Raw genomic sequence first — 16,491 nt, 5'->3', positions numbered from 1 at the left:
AGCTTGGAAGACGATATATATAGGAAAGGAACATTGATAATTCTTCAAACGAGTTCACAACAAACCGTACAATGCATACCTCCAACTTGGTAATATAAAAAGCACCCTTGATGCTAGATTATTATTCTTACACTAGAGATTTTGATAACAAACAGCAACACCACTCACATTATTAATCATATCCTCAAATGGCACACAGAGGATAACATAGAACCATCTCTCCACTTACATTGGCACAGGGTCTATGAGGATCGATGCAATGAGATCTTTCCTCTGTTTTCCAACATGGGTGAACTCATCTCCATTCTTGTACAAGATATTCATCATACGGGCAATATTTAGAACACGTGTGATGATTGGCATCAGCAGTGGTGTAGGTTTGAGGCACTCCTGGTTAATATCCTTCCATGCCTTGACTACTTGCTTATTCAACTCATCATACGCCTCCTGCTTTGAAACACCATATTGCTTCATATAGCATTCAACACTAGAAGCAACGTGCACCCTTTTTGCTCAAACTGTGCAAAAAAAAAATTAATATATATATATATATATGTATATATATGGGCTGTTTAATTAAGGAACACATAACAAAATTTTAATTGAAAATAGTTGTTTGTAAAGTTTGTTTTGAAAATAGTTATGTTTATGATAGATTTAGGTGTTTTGAATTTAATGTTTTTTCATTAAATTAATCATTTGTTCTTTAACCTTGTCACTTATTTGTAGAGAATTTATTTTGTTTTTTAGTTCACAATTTTTTGCATAATGTCCCACTTTTTGGCATTTGTAGCACACTGTTAATTTTTTTTCTTTGGGTTTAATTTGTTTAAGAGTTTTAATTGTTATTTTTTATATTTTTCTTTGGAAATTTTGTTTCATTATTTTGTTGGTTTTTTATTTCTATTAAAATTTCTTTATATAACTTTATTTTTCTTTTATGAAGGGCTAATTTTAGTATCATGTCCTTAGTAAGAACAAAATTTTCTTAATTCTTTTTTACTATATTATCTTCCTTTTTTCATTTGACTTTTAAGCTTAAGGTATGTACATAAGGCTAATATTTCATTATTAATAAAAGTAATTAATTCTTCATAAGTTAATAATGACTAATAAGAAATTCTTCTGTTATATATGCATCTAATTCTTTGTCTAGCTTTTTTGTAAATGATGTTGGTAATCTTAATATAAATTTTTCCTTCCAATAATGATTTCCACGGTCTAATTTTGTCATAATTATTTTGACTAAAAATATGTCCTTAAACCATTTAAAATTTTTTAGTTTTGAACACCTAAGACTATTTAATATTTTAGAAGTTCTTTCTTAAAAATAAACCAGATCTTCTATAAAATGTTTGATTATTGTAAATATTAAGATTATATTTGGTTCTAGAAAATATTATAAAAAGAAAAAAAATGTTAAAGAAAATGATTTCACATGTTTAATTTTCCTATGAAAAATACCAAAGGAAATCAAATATAATTAAAATTAATTATAAACTTATATATTTTCAAATTATTTAATCTTTATATTGATGAGTTAAAATAAATTAAATGAGTTTGATGTAGTAAATAAAAATAATTTATTGACTTTAAATATATTCTTTTTTTTTTCATTTTTTCTTTTCATCTACTTTTCCTCTTTATTTTTTTTCCCTTTCACACGTTTTTCCTCAAATTTTACAATGCGAAACATAACTTAAGGAAAATATGAAAAATATTTTGGAAACGTTTACATTATACACATAGTACTTACCTTAATAGAGAATAAATCTAGACTTGAGTTATCAAACAAAATTTTCTTTTTAAAAACAATTAAGAACTGTTTTTTCAGAACTATTTAAAAAGAAACATTGCCAAACATGCACTTAAGTTCTGTAGTATCAAACTTCACTTACTAAGCATTTAATCTATGTAGAAGAATCTAATACCTCGTGGGAAGCCATGTCATCCATGAGCCTGCAAATGATCTGTGAAGCTCCAATCATCGTGGGCGGCTGAGCACCCACTGGAAGGACTCCTTGGTTACTATATCTCCCATGCCAACGAAAGATGTGGCACTGAGCAAAGAGCAACAACCACTTACTACTCCATTACTCATATACTCATCGAATGTTGGTATATATCCTTGATTCGACCATTTGGCTTCAACAAAGTAGGATTGGATTTGCTTTTTCATCTGAGTTACATAATCATGCAGGTCATGCTACTAGCTTATATATATATATATACAAATCATGTTAAAATAGAGGATCAGAAGAAAAGTAATTGGTCCCAAATCAGGCAAAAATAAAGGATCTAGAAGAAAGGTAATTTGGTGCCAAACCAGTTCTTTTGCGTAGTGAACACGGTATAATTTTCCTTCCTTGGCCATCTCTTGCTCCATTTCTTCATAAAGATCCAGTAATGCCCGATAAAAGCATTTCATGTAATCTGGAAGTTGATCTATGCTGCTGGCATCCCATCTGAAAGCGAAGTAACAAAATACATCTTTGGTACTTTATGAAATATTCTATACCACAAATTTAGAAATTAAGCAAATGTCAAATTAACCTTTCAATTGCTTCTGTAAGGAGTGTGAGCTCTTCGATTGTACCGTATGCATCATATATATCATCCACCATGGTTATCATGATGGCCACTTTCGTTAAGAACCTTAGAGAAAGAGAGTACTGGGGCTCAAAGCACACTCCCAATGCCGCAAAGTAAATCTCCACTAGTCTATCCCTTGCAAAAGGTAGCTTCGTGGCAAAGTCTAAACCCTTCCACCACCTGATCTAAGTTACATCAGCAGGTGATGAAAGTCAAGAAGTTTTGCCAAATAGCTAACTTTTTGCACATAGTTGCTTCAAGAACTTACCTAGTGATCTCACTTAGCTCTTTCCTATGGAGTGACTGCAACAGGTTGAAATCCAACTTTGCAAGCTTGAGTAAAGATTCATTATGCGAACCATCTTCTTGGTAGATGGAAATGTAGTGCCTTGCCCCTAGACTAGTCACGCCATTGTGAATGGACAGCTTTAGTGCACGAATCACTTGTTTTGAGAGAGGATTATTTGGATCAGTTGCCGCGGACTGAAGATGGGCAGTGGTGAAAGCCAGGGCTTCCTCTAGTATGTCTTCTCCATGCACCATCAAGTGTGTAGCTTCATATAAAGCTAGCATGCCAGGTAAGTCACCAATCAAAGATTCCTTGAAGTTGCCTTCCTTGTCTTTGAACTTACTAAATACATCTATTTCATCAGCAAAATTAACCATTAAATCAATACTAAGTAATTCAAGATGACATATATATATTTTTTGGCAGCTATGGGACAGAGGCTTTTACCAGATGGAACGCGGTAACCTTCTTGTCTTAGTAGCCGGAACCGGAGAGAGGCATTTGTGAGGTCCTCATTATCATCAACCAGACTATATGTTCCATACATGTCTTTCAATGCTTCTTCAATCTCCCTTTCGAAGTGGTATGTCAATCCCAAGAGTTGGATGGAATCTATCAACTTCAGCAGTTCTGGAGACTTATGGGCACTGGCTTTTAGCTCCTTTCTCACTTCTTCTTTCAGTTCTTCTATTTTCTGTTCTTTACATTCCTGGGTTACCTGCACCAGCAACATTGCAAGAAAAACATAAAAGTTGAGGCCTAGTTGGTAATGTTTTCAAAAGCATACGGTTCTCCATAAGTTCATTTGGAGAACTATTTTTAAAAATAATTATTCATTGCTTTCAGAAACAAAATCTTATCTAGGAACTCAAATACACTTACCGTATCATCAGGAGCGTAGGTGAGGAAACGATCACCCCAAATGTTAGGAGGATAGTTTGCAGTGGAGCGAGCCACATCCTGATGATGAACCCTTTGGGTGGTTGGAATAGGAGTGACGGGAAGTGAGACAGACATGTTTTGCCCTAATATCGGAAAGCCTAAGAAGAAAGCCTTATAGCTGTTCTTATTTTCCTTGTTCGAATTCATCTATTTAGAGGACAGTCTTCTATCTCTGGGATGTTTGATTGATTAAAAGAATCTTGGAAAAAGCTCGGGTGCAAATCGAAGTAATGTAAAAAGAATCATTTTATATTATCTGTACAGATCTTGTCTTTTATGATAGCTCATAAATGAACTCATAATTGAATTTGGTTTTGTCCACTAATGTTGTTTTACGGTAGCTACAGCTATGGTGCAGTGATTATATCTGCTGTTTGTTACTATGATAAGAATAAAATCATAAATAATTGAACTGATTTCAAAATGAGATTGAGTGTGAAATCACTGAAATGTAAACAGAGTCACAAGACTGAAGACCCTGCCATATCATGCTTGCATTTTCAAACAAAAACAAAAATCTTCAGCCTTGGATTCCTGTACACGAATTCCTTACAATTACAAAAATCGAAGTAATGTAAAAAGAATCATTTTATATTATCTGTACAGATCTTATCTTTTATGACAGCCCATGTACATGCAATACTGAAAACGGCTTCCATTATCACCATCAATCAATGAAAACATTTCTGAAACATGATGTGACCATGGAGACATATCATTCCATGTTCAAGTGACTCCCACAACCCATTCAATAGTCAGGCGCCTTTGCCTATTGAACTTATTTCCCTCTTATCCTCTATAATGACTACAAAATTACTTAATCATAATTCATTATACATGTTTTAAAATATGTATGTGAATTTAAATGTATACCTTTCCTTCTTCTTTTTTTTTTATTTTTTATTTTAAGAACAAAATATTAAAATAATATTATCTTTATATTAGGTAAAAATGTTCTCTAAAATCACTCCTAAATCTATTCTTATTTTTATTTACCAAACCAGTTGCACCAATAAGAATAAAAAATTTCATCCATAAAATAAAAAAAAAAATTGATTATATCATTTTTCCTTTTTTATTTAATTAACAAATTTATTTTACTTTTTCTTTTTTAAAATAAAAAACAAATTATAAGCACCAAATATATTTTTGTATTTTTAATAGTAAAAGATTTTAAATAATTTCAAAACACATGTCACTAAATAAAAATTGTGAAAGATATCTTCACATGTTTAAAACTATAGTAGATTCTAAATACTTTTACAACTTTTTTTTTGTTAAGAATTTTTTTTCCCAATTTTCTGTAGAAGTTAAAAACCCAAGCTGCCCTTCCCAGAATTAAATCTCAATAAGCCTGAGGAATTCTCTTTGATCAGGTTTCAAAATGATAGGAATTCTCAATAAGCTAGACAGAATAATTTCTACTCAAGTCTTTAATGATAGGAATTCTCTTTGATCAAGTTTCAAAATGATTTTTGAGTTGGATTGATTGTGTCACTTTCTCTCTCTGATTTGATTGGGAAAAGAAGTGAAATTGTGCTATGTAAACTAGCTAGTGAAGGAAGTATTTTTCTCTCTTTCTTTTTTTTCATGGTTTAGATGATAGCAAATTGTAACAGGTTTGGTTGAATTTTAGATGCAGTTGCAAAGAGAAAGAGCACAGTAATTGGATTTAACCATATGCTAAAGGAGGAGATGGTGCATATTTTTCTATTTTTTTCTATTTTTAAAAGTATTAAACTCTCTGAATGCTTCATGATTATCAGGATAGGTCTGCATCGCTTTTCACAATTGAAATTTGGATTATTTGATTAAGAGATGAAAAATAGCCCCAAAGTTGGATAAATGACCCCTTCAAGTTAAAACTTGGCCGGGTTATTCCAATATATTGTGGTCAAAATACCCCACCCTCAAATTGGAAAAATGATCCCCTTCATTAATTTTGTTGAATCATGACCCTCTTCAAATCATTCTACCCCTCTTTCTTTCCCTCTAAAACCACCATTTTCCCTTTTATTTTTGCCATTCTTTCCTGCTCATCTTCTTATGTGTCTTTCTCTCATCACCATAACTTCATCTTAGTCAAACACTACAAGCAGAAAAGTGAATAGTCGCAGTCACTTCCACAGCTACACCTATAAAAATGTGTGTGTATATATATATATGGAAATTTTGAAATAAAATTGTTTAGACACAAGATATTGGTTTTTGTCATTATAGAGGTTCATATGACATGAAATTTTTGTGGCCGCAACGAAAAGTTTAATGTGGAGGCACATTATGCTTGGCCGCAACTAAAGATTTTGATAATTTTTTAAATATTTTATATTAAAATTCCCATTATGTTAACTTTTCTTGCATATCTAATATACATTTAAATTGCATATATCGAAATTATGAAGATCTGCATCCCTCATTTATATAAATATATAATTATATTAAAATTATGTATGACTAGAAGGAAATAATTTTATTTGAATTAATAATTTTTATTTGAATTCAAATGCCAAAATAATTTACATTATACATCAACATGAGAAATCAACTACCAAAACAATTTACATTGAATTCATTTTTCAAAACAATTTACATTTTGTAGTTGTGGATCCGCATTTTTCACTTATATTCTCATTAAACGGCGAGATTCATTTTTTGTAAAAAAAAACTAATTTTTATAAAAATTGGAGTCACCAATTTTTTTTTTAAAAGGAAAATAAAATAAAATAAATAAAACCTAAAGATGACTCTTATTTTGGAAAAACCTTTGAAAACTTGAGTCTAAGTCTGACAATCAAATTACCTATCGGGAAGATATCAAAATGGTAGTACCCCTTTAAGCCCTAAAACTGTATGTATGTATGTATAAATATATATATTTATTTATGGTATCCCTTGATTTACACATCATAAATGAAGATATAATCAATGGTCATTCAAACAAACCAAATACACTTAATAATCAAGGAGAGAAACGTACCTTATTAGCATGCTAAGCGCTTTCATAAAACAAAAAGAGTTAGTTTACAAGCAACAATTTCAGAATGTATACAATATGCACTTCACCAAATTAAGAGGTAAAGATACAAAAATATAGAAATCAATCAAAACAAGACAAATCAATCATAGGAATTAAGCATATATACTAATGAAAACAAAGAAATAAGTAAAGGGAGCATACCTTATTAGCGTGTAGAAGTGTTTTCATAAAATGAGATCAATTAATAAATAATGATAATGTACTAAAAGAAAGAATCAAAAACTAAACCTATATATGTATAACATGTCTCAAATTAAGGAAATGAAAAAAGACAATGAATAAACTCAATAGAGAAAAGCATATCATTTATAAATTCAACATTAACTAACTTATATCCTGTAAGAGAATCAATCATCATAAAATATCTAATGAATGATTTTTAATCTAAATAAAAGTTCAATCAATATGTATATTTCATCTACAATGTGAATCAACGGTCAAAGTGGTTTACAAGCATATTCAAAAGTGATCAAATTAACAAAAGCACATGAATTATCATTAATAGCACAGAATAGTGGTTTCACAAAATAAATTCCAAATAAAAACCAAGAAAGGTTATTTTATCAAAATAAAAATTATGTAACATCTTTAGATCAATATCCAATGGTCAAATTAATTAAGCATATCCCAATTAATACTAAATTAAACCACAAATAGGTTACTTCACATAAAACTCAACAAATGATCTGAATAGAAGACTTTAAAAAATAAATCTAAAACAAATATCTAAAGGTTGAATTTTATCATTTAAAAAAAAAAAAAATGAGCAACCTTTCCTATATGTCTATATTACAACCTAAAAGGCCAAATTAATTAGTTATGCTTCAGTTAGTACCAGATTTCATAAAAAGCACAATCCATCCAGAACAAAACAATTTTCCATAGCATGCAAGAATTAATTTATTTAATTAAATAAGAGATGCCCTAAATCCTACAAAATTCAAGTAACCTTTTGTATGTCTCTTTTTTATGAAAAATAATCATAGGGCAAGATCATATACACAACAAATTTAAAATTAAATTAAAATCTCTCAGTTTTACTTGTGTAGTGAGTGAAAGAAGAAAAAAATCATATCTCTCATTTCAATTATTATTTCTTAATATTTTATACATCAAAAATCAAATCTAGGAAGTCTAGAATAAGGGAAAAATATCCAAAGAAATTAAAAAGGTCATTTAATAATTTAACTCTACAAAACAAGATTGAGTATCAAAAATAGAGTGAAAATCGAACCTTTTAAAAGATTGATTTATATCTTTTAATTGGAAAATTATTTTCAATTCAAAAAAAATTCTAAAATTGAATGCAAGAAACCTATAATACCATGGAATAATTAGAAAAAAAAACAAAGACTTTTTAAATGGTTGAATTTCAATTTGCAAGTTCAATGGTACAATGAACTATCAACAATGTCAATAGAAAACTAATTTTTAGAAATTTTCATATGTAAGGATTCTTCAAATTGATCCTAAAGATAATTGAATTTCAAGCATTCAACCTCAAATTATTTTTATCAAATTCTCAAAATTCAATATCAAATAATTACCAAAATTCATGAACATTCACAATCTATAAAACATCAATGATTCTCAAACATTCAACATCAAGTAATCATAAAAAATCCAATACTCTGTGTGGCCACATTCACACCAAATCTAGTCTAATATATCCAAAATCATGAAAATGAGAAGTAGGAGAAGAATAAAATATAGAAAATAAAATCAAACTAGGAAATTAAATTATCTTACCTCTAGGTGTTTCCAAATCCGATTTTTGTGTTGATGTTCGTCAAGTTGATGGTGGTATCTCAAGTTCTCTATAACTCTTTCTCAAGTTTTCCAGATTTCTCCTTGTTTCTCTCTTAGTTCTTTTAAAGTTCTCCCCAAATTTCCTTTTCTTTAAAGAACACCTTTTTTCTTTATTTTCCTCTTTATTATCTTACCCATCTCTTCTTTTCCAAGCCATTACTAACCTACACCACTTCACCCATCTTTCATAGAATTCCCAACTTACTCTCTAACCTTTCCCTATCCTATACTTATTCTCTAACCTCCCCCAATCCTATACTCCTTCACCCACCTTCTAAAGATTTCCTAACTTACTCTCTCACCTCCTCTGTCCCCAAACTTCAAGTTTTTTTTAATTTCTTCATCTGCACACCATACAGCCACCATCTGGCCACCATCTCCAACCATATGAAATTTTAATATTTAATATTTAATTTTACTTTAAATTTAAATTTTAGAATGTCAATTCTTTACTTCTAATGTTTCAATTCTCAACTTTCAACTTTAAATTTTTTAGTCTTTTTGTTTTTTATATTTTTAAACTTTAGAATTTTTAAATAATAAGAATATAAATAAAATGTGATAAAAAATAATAGAACATTTAACATGGAAAACGCCAAAAACAAACATATATGACAACTTAATAGTGACATAAAAATTCTATAATGTCATGGAAATTAAGAATTTTTATAACAACAAAACAAGGTATACTCAACATGAATTAGGTGTTAATAAAATTTTTCATGTGAATCTTTCACAAAATTTTTAACTAATATTATCAACTAATCATAATGGTTCTATGTATCATAGTACTTAATTCATGAAATATATTATTATTTTATAATCTTATCATATGTACGAGGCAACCTAATATTTATTTTTCAAGTTTTTTAATTTCTTTAATAAATTCATCCTTGACGGTGATATATGTTGTATACCTAAATCCTAGGTGTGACCTAAAGATGAAATGGAAAAAAAAATGCACAATTTTTTTTCGGAATTTGGAGACATAACCACATAGCCACCAAAACCACCAAAACAATATCATATGTTTTTCAGACCTACACATAGCCACATGAACCCAATATTTTACATAAGACACTCAAACTCCACATAAAACTAATGGAAGCGTTCAAAGCTTTTTTCCTGAAACTCTATAATTTACTCGAACCTACACACAGCCACTTGATCCCGATATTTCAAATAAAGACATTCAAACTTACCATAGTTTTTTCCGAAACTTTATATTTTATTCAAATCTTCACTTGGTGACGTGAACCAAGATGCTCAAACTAAAACTCTATAATTTACTCAAACCTACACATGGCCACTTGAACCTAGAATTTCAAATGAAGACATTCAAACTCCAGATAAAACCACTAAGTGGTACCATAGTTTTTTCCAAAACGTTATATTTTATTCAAATCTTCACTTGGTCATGTGAACCCAATATTTTATATAAAGATGCTCAAACTAAAACTCTATAATTTACTCAAGCCTACACATGGCCACTTGATCCCGATATTTTAAATAAAGACATTCAAACTCCGGATAAAACCACTAAGTGGTATCATAGTTTTTTCCAAAACTGTATATTTTATTCAAACCTCCACATAGTATGGTCAATCTACACATATAACCATCAAAGTGATTCCAAAACTTCTTATTTTAAAATTAAAAACCTGCACATGATAAGAAAACTTGAATTTCAACCTACAAAGTTAATGACCTAATTCAAGGTATCTACCTTAGAGATTGTGATATTTTAGACTTTTTTTAAACTTGTAAATACGTTTCAAAAATCTAAGAGTCCATTGAACCCAAAGCATATACGGTTAAGAGTGAACTCCTCTTAACCTTGTAGAGGACTACAGATGTGAAAGTCTTATTAGTGTATTTTTGTCACAATCCCACTCTTCACCCAATATTGTCAGGTTCAAGGCTGCAGTGGTGCATACACGGTCCACCAATCAACCTCAGTTTTGCTTCTTTATTGTGTCTACGCTATCAAAAAAAGGTTTTGATAATGTATTGTGAAAACCCTCCATATATGGCTCTTCACCAATCACTCCCCAAGCGATGTGGGACACTTCAATTCACCCCCTTGGGGCCGAATGTCCTTGTTCGCACACTTCCGACCAGAGATCAAGCTCTAATACCATTTTATCATGGTCCCACTCTCCACCTGATATTGTCGGGTTCATGGCTATAGTGGCCCACACACGGCCCACCAATCGACCCTGGTTTTGCTTCTTTATTAGGCCTACACTCTCAAGAAAATGTTTCGATAGTGTGTTATGAAAGCCTTCCATATATTGTTCTTCACCAATCACTCCCCGGATAATGTAGGACACTACGATTTTAATTGAGAATCAAGTTTAAAAATTACACTAATGACATTGATGTGACACTGGCAAACTTCCAACCGAAGATCAGACTCTGATACCATGTTATCATGGTCCCACTCTCCACTAGATATTGTTGGGTTCAGGACTATAGTAGCACAGACATGGCCCACCAACCAATCATAGATTTGCTTCTTTATTAAGTCTATGCCCTCAATAAAATGTTTCGATAATGTGTTATAAAAGCTCTTCATATATAACTCTTCACCAGTCACTCCCCAAACGATGTGGGACACTACAATTTTAATTGAGAATCAAGTTTAAAAATTAAAGTAATGATATTGATGTGCAAGTATCAAATTAACCTTTCAATTGCTTCTACAAGGAGTTCTAGTTCTTTAATTGTAACATATGTAGGCACCTTCAAATGTGTAGCTTCATATAAAGCTAGCATGTTAGGTAAGTCACCAACCAGTGATTCCTTGAAGTTGCCTCCCTTGTCTTTGAACTTATTAAATACATCTACTTCATCGTCGAGGTAAACAATTAAATCAATAGTAAGTAATTCAAAATGACATGTTTTGGCAACTATGAGATACATGAGTTTTTACTAGATGGAATGGGGTAACCTTCTTGTCTAAGTTGTCATTGTTGTAAAGTTAAATTTGATTTAGAAAATTTCAAATTATTAGAATTAGATTTGGTTTTTAAAAATTAAGAAAGAATATTTTATCTTGAGGAGTTATTTTAATTTATATTTTGAAGTTATTGAGTCAAGGCTTTTATATTTTATTATTACGTGTTTCTAGTTTATTAAGTGTGAGTATTTATGTAATATTTAAATAAAAGATAGTCTCCAATTTTATTTTATTTTGTAATTGTGAGATATTTTATTGTCATCAAGCAAACTATATGTTCTATACATTTCTTTTCGTACTTCTTCGATCCCCTTTCAAAGTGGTATGTCGATCCCAATAGTTGGATTGAATCTATCTACTTCAGCAGTTCTGGAGGCTAACTGGCGGTGGCTTTTAGCTAGCTCCTTTCTCACGTCTTCTTTACAATCACGGGTTACCGGCACCAGAAAAATCGTAGGAACAACTTATCAGCAAAATGCGATATTTGGTATGAATTGTATAATCCCATGAATTATCGAGTCTTTCAACGTTGCCTTTGAAGCTATTAGGCTGCCGGTACACCTGCGAGGGCCTAGGCCTCTCGCAATCATCGCTCCCCTCCCCCCAAGCCCTGCGCCGCGGACGCGGATGCGGGATTCATGTACTTATTGGATAGATTGTTTTCTCAGGAATGTTACGATTGATTAAAAAGAATTACGGATAAAGTTAAGTTGCATATGATGGTAGCTGCTGAGTGTTACTACAATTATAACGTAATTAATAAAGATAAGGTGATTGTGATCTCCAGAATAGGTCCCTCGAAAGAAGAATTTTATTATGCATAATTGAATTGATTAGACAAAGTATTTTTTTACTCAAGCTTTTTAATAATAGGGATCCTCTTTAATCAAGTTTCAAAAATATTTTTGAGTTAGATTGATGGCCTGGCCTTCCAGTACCCCTGATGTTGTCATGAATAACTGCTTAAAGATGATAAGATTACTATTTTTAGAATCAAATCGATCATCAAACTCAAAAAATTATCAATTTTACAATTCAATGTTTAGATCAATGGTTGAATTAGGATAAACTAATAACATCATAAATATATAATTTATATATTATTCAAATTAAAAATAATTATAAAAAATTGGAAAATATGTATATAAAAAAAAAAAAAAAACTTAATGATATTTTATTTTTTATATTTGATATTATCAAATTAAATGAGGATAAGAATAAATATAAATTTATTAATACTTTAAATTTTTACAAATAAAATATGCATAATATTTAAGTATAAAAATATATTTAAGATGGAAGAAAAATTATAATAATTAATTTTATCTATGTATTAGAAGTTATATATGGTATATATAATTTTATAATTTTTAAATTTATTACATTATTTGATTTATATTATTTTCATATTCATCGTTATATAATCATTATATAAATAAATGTGCAAAAGTGTTTTTCATCCTCTAATGATCATTATGCATGTGGTGGGTTGTGGACCATGATGACCAAAATGTGCTAGACCAATGCATATTATTCTTTCTTTTTTTTTAGAGTATTAAAGTTCCTATATGCCTGATGATTATTCCCTTGACCCCAATCTATAAAGCATATATAGGTTTGTATCGTTTCTCCGTTTGAACCCTCTTATGATCAGTCCCACATTGAAAGATGTTAAAGCTATGGCGTATAAATAGGTTGCAACAAATGGTAGCTTTACAAGCTGGTTGCTTGAGGGGCCTCTGGAGAGTTTGGGTTTTAACAACTAATTAACCAAGGTTTCTAACAAATGGAAATTTGGGTTTTATTTGATTAAAAAAGAAAAAATAATCCCAAAATGGGATAAATGAGAGTTTTTATGTAAGGACTAAAAACTTATAATACAAATTATATGCAAAGAGTTCATTTTCTTTATATTGAAATTGTCTTTTGAAAAGATGAGTTCACTTTTAAACTAATAATATAATGGTTTTAGAATTACTTTTTGTGATTCGGTTTTTTAAAGTATTACACTATTAATGTTAAAAAAAACCCCCAAAGAGTGAGTGATGATGACATTTGGAAAGAAGAAATAGCAATAGGAGTTAATATAATCGACAGTGATAGGATATAATTTTCCTTGTATAAATCTCCAAACAACACTTGGAAGAGTCAGATTTTTTTTTCCTTCTTTGGTAGTATTATTCTAGGGTTCTTATCCTTAATGTATGACTCTTAACTTCAAAAATGACACACCAACCGTCCTGTTTGTGCGTGCTAATGAGTCATGTTTGGTACAATCTTATATTATTAAGAAGTGACCCCCGTTGGTCACTCCAACATGGATGCTATATCTATGACTCTATAACCCCCATGTATTGAAAGAGTTTCAAGATGAGATGACACCCTTTCCTTAGATCTATTACTCTATAATCGCCATGTGTTGTCAAGGAAAACATGGATGTCAATTTTGTCTCCAATCTCGATTTTAATCCTACCAAAGACTATAAAAGGCATCTTTTCAAGTTATGAAGTCTTTGTATAGATGTCAACTCAATCTTCTCTAACCGACCTAAGACTCCATAAATAGAATAGGTTGAAGCTATTGGGTTCTTGAAGTAACTAAACGTTATGAATTTACATATTATTATATTATATTAGAGTATGTTTGATAATGATTTTATTTCTAGTATATTTAATACTTAAAAAATAAAAAAATTAAATATTATAAATACTTTTTAAAATCACTATTAAATGCACTCTTAATTTATAAAGATTTTTAGAATTCTATTAAACGACTAATATGAACAATATTTTTATTTATTAAATATATATTAATTGATAAAATATTTAGAAAAATTTATCTTAAACTTATAAAATGTTTATTAATTCAACCAATCCAAACATATATTTATTAACCTCGATCTAACCTGATTTGAACTTGGGTTTAGATAAATAAGTTTGTGATAAACTTAGATTGAATAGTTTGGGTTGAACATCAATCTACATTGAGCTTGCACAAATGAGTTTTATGTATGGATTGAGCTCGGGCTGACTATAAATCCAACCCAATCCAAATCATATATACTTTCCATAATTTTCCACTAACTTTCTACGAATTTTAGAGGGTGTAGGTTTGTAATTACCAAAAGGAAATCTCCATTGTCCAGGTATAAGTGGTATAATGGTAGTTGTCTACTGAATCATGGATGAATGGACTTAATTTCTATTAAAGCCTCCTCAACTATCACTTGAGACTCCAAGGGCATGTTTGAAATGTTAGATTAGCATGTGGAAATGAGACTTCATTTTTGTGTTAAAATAACTTATTAGTAATGAAAAATTGGAATTCAAATTTTCATTCTTATAAATATCAAAACTCAATCATGTTAGAATTTGGATTCCTATCTTCATAATTTAACTTCCCAACTGAGTACTTTTTATGATGGTTAGTTTGCAAAGAGGAGATACGACAACCCTCATCTTCATAGCTTGGGATTATAACTCCCAACTTTTTTTGTGGAGTCTTTATTCTACTATTAAATGCGTAGAAATAGCCCATTAATTTTTGTAACAACTAAGTGTTACATGATGTAAATGTTTATTTTTCCTTTTCTATCCAAACAAACATTTTATGTTGATCAACTCATTTACCTGTCCGAACATGGTCTGTCTAACCAATTCATGTCCGGGCATCTCATTCCCTATTTTAGATAGTTCTACACATTTTCTTGGCCGAACGTGATCAAACCGCACAGTCCATGCCCAAAAATGCTTTGCTTCCCCACAAAACCAACCTAGTAGCCATACTTATCTTAGAGTTTCCTCCCCAGATAACAATATTGTTGGACCCATAGATTTTGGAGTCCTCTATTGTTGTGATTATGACACAAATCGAGTTATAGATCTATAAGAAAATCAAGAAGTATATATAAAAGAAAAATAGAGTAAGTTGTATAATACTTGAAAAAACAAGGAGAGTACACCTAGGCCCCTCATTGTGAGCACTCTAATACTTAAATTAGTCATCAAGAAAAGTCTTTCTAATTAGATTTGACACTATCTAGATTTTTCTTTTTTTTTTATTAATTAGATGAATATGGGTTAAGGGTGTGTCTCCAGTACTTTTTGAACTCTTAAACTAATTTAAAAGTTTGTTTGATAATGTTTTTAAAACACTTCTAACATAAAAGCATGCTTAAAAAATAAAGCATTTGAAAAGATTTAAAAAATACTTTTAAAAAATTAAAATACCATTTAAGTACTTCTTGGAGAAACATTTGATAAATATTCTCCTAAAAACACTTTTAAAGATAACGTTTATATTAAAAATACTATGAAAAGAAATACCGTTAGAGTACGATTAGCAATGATTTTAGGAAGTGTTTTTAATTTTTCTAACATTTAAAAATTTTTATTTTTCAAGTATTAAAAATGGTATAAATTTCTCTCATAATATTTGTTAAATATACTCTTAAAGTACGTTTGATAGTGATTTTAAAAAGTGTTTTTAGTATATTTTTTTTTTAATATTAGAAATGTTAAAAATACTTCTCAAAATCACTATCAAACACACTTTTAAACACATTCTAAACATTTAGCTAATTACAGCAAGAAATTGGTGAGGACACATTATGGGCCATTAAGGCTTGCATGGGAGGTATTATATGGTAGGGTACCCATGGGCCTTTTGACAAATGTTTCATGGAACTTGGTCTATATGCCTAGTAGAAATTGGTCTATGGATCTTAATTTATGGCATTTCAAAAATTGCACTATGGATTTTAGCCTATGCATGGATTGAAAAATTGGATTTTATCGGTGATATATCACATATCAAGCAACCTTGAAATGAAATTCAACACTGACTATCGAACAAAAGGA

At 30.1% G+C, this 16,491-nt stretch overlaps 1 pseudogene; it reads right to left on the bottom strand.

The window, feature by feature from the left end:
• On the bottom strand, positions 1-4,479 carry LOC117908688 (annotated as a pseudogene).
• Positions 4,480-16,491: the final 12,012 nt, after the last annotated feature.

This window comes from Vitis riparia, chromosome 19 (genome assembly GCF_004353265.1).
Source record: "Vitis riparia cultivar Riparia Gloire de Montpellier isolate 1030 chromosome 19, EGFV_Vit.rip_1.0, whole genome shotgun sequence".
Classification (NCBI taxonomy): Eukaryota; Viridiplantae; Streptophyta; class Magnoliopsida; order Vitales; family Vitaceae; genus Vitis; species Vitis riparia.
Note: the sequence above shows the minus strand (reverse complement) of the source record. Positions and strands in the feature narration are given on the sequence as shown.